A 1,653-nucleotide genomic window follows, 5' to 3' on the forward strand; every position below is an offset into this window, starting at 1 on the left:
AAGCCCTTTCACTTCCTTGGATCTCCATTTGCTCATTCTTAATTTGAGACAAATAATCCTCAATAGTTCCACCATGCCACATAGCCTAGAGATTTCCTCAGCAGTGTTTACTAACCACCCAGGAGCCAGTCTGGGTGGTTTTGGTAGCACTACTTCAGACGTGAGTTTGGGAGAGAACAGACTGTCCAATGTCAAGCGAAGAATTCCACTGGGAGTTGGGGGATGTAGCTTGGAGACTCTGGAGTCCCAGCTTTGCAGTGAGACCGAATTGACATGATAGCTAGTGTTCTGGGGTTGCAGGCAACAGAGACTGACTCTGACTCCTGGAGAGGAGGTGCCCGAGAGATAGGCGAAACCTGGACTGGAGACACAGAGAGATGAAGGAGAGACACAGGAGGCACAAAAATAATGGATTAGCAGAGTGTCAGGTGAACACAGAATCAATGAAAAGGCTGGGGGTGCCTTTTTCTAGAAAGCACGGGAACAAACAAGATGCGCCAGGGGTCCCATTAGCAGGAATGAATTGTAAACCCTTAAAGATTGGTGGAATTATCTCAAGACAGACACACACACCAAAGTAGAACTTTCTATGTGTTGGGTACTTCTCTAAGTGTATAACAGTCATAAGGTAGATTCTATTATTGTCCTCATTTTACAGATGAAAAAGAACAAGGCACAGAAAGGCGATGCAGCTCGCTCAATGTCCGATGGCTAGTGAACTGTGGAGTCCAGAATTGGACAAGGTTATTCATTTCCAGAAGTTATTTTGTTTACCCCCCTTTCTGTGCTCTCTGAATGAATCTCAAAGCTTGTGTCATTCCTTGCTAGATGTGAAGACTTAAAGGAGAGATTCTAATTGGGTCATGTGCTCAGGGTCTGCTAACACTGGACATATCAGGAGTCGTTGGTCACCCAAAAGGAGATTAGATTGCCTAAGAAGGGTGGGAATGGATCTAAAAAGGCTTATAAATAACAAGTGCTCATTACGGCCCACCCTTTGGGCATCTTGACATCCTTTGCACCTTTATTCTCAAGCATGTTTTCCCAAAAATACTCTCTACTGACATGGTACAACTCCACACGCACCCAAAAGGGTACACACACACATACATACACCCTCGTATGGTGTGGCCTCATACTGTGCATGACCTCAAGGAGACTCACCTTTCGGAAACTAAGATTCATCCTTTGTAAGACAGAATATTTACTTCCTTATAGGACTATGCTGGGGATTAAATAAGTTAATGAATGTAAGGTGTTTTGCGCTGTGCCTGGTATGCAACAGAATTAGCATACAACACATGAAATAGTGTTGTTTATGTTAGGGGCCAATGGTTGTGAAATCAGTCTCCAAGTACACAGGCTTAACTGCTGAATTGGACTGGGTTCGTCCCTTGGGGACTTTCCAGAGAATTTTCCAAGGACTGTTTAAGTATTCATTTCCTTTCTCTTTGGTAAATGAATAACTGAATCATGCTCCAATTGCTACACTAGATTTGGAGAAATAGCAAAACCAGTCACTGGTCTTACACACAGTGGAGTGGAGAAAATGGGGAAGCAGTGTGGAAATGGGCTCCACTACTACTGACTTGCTGTGTCATTTTGTGTAGATCCTTCCCCTTTTGGGGTCACAGTTTCCTCAGCATAAAGTGG

The sequence above is a fragment of the Pteropus vampyrus genome, unplaced genomic scaffold (assembly GCF_000151845.1).
Source record: "Pteropus vampyrus isolate Shadow unplaced genomic scaffold, Pvam_2.0 Scaffold125, whole genome shotgun sequence".
Lineage (NCBI taxonomy): Eukaryota > Metazoa > Chordata > Mammalia > Chiroptera > Pteropodidae > Pteropus > Pteropus vampyrus.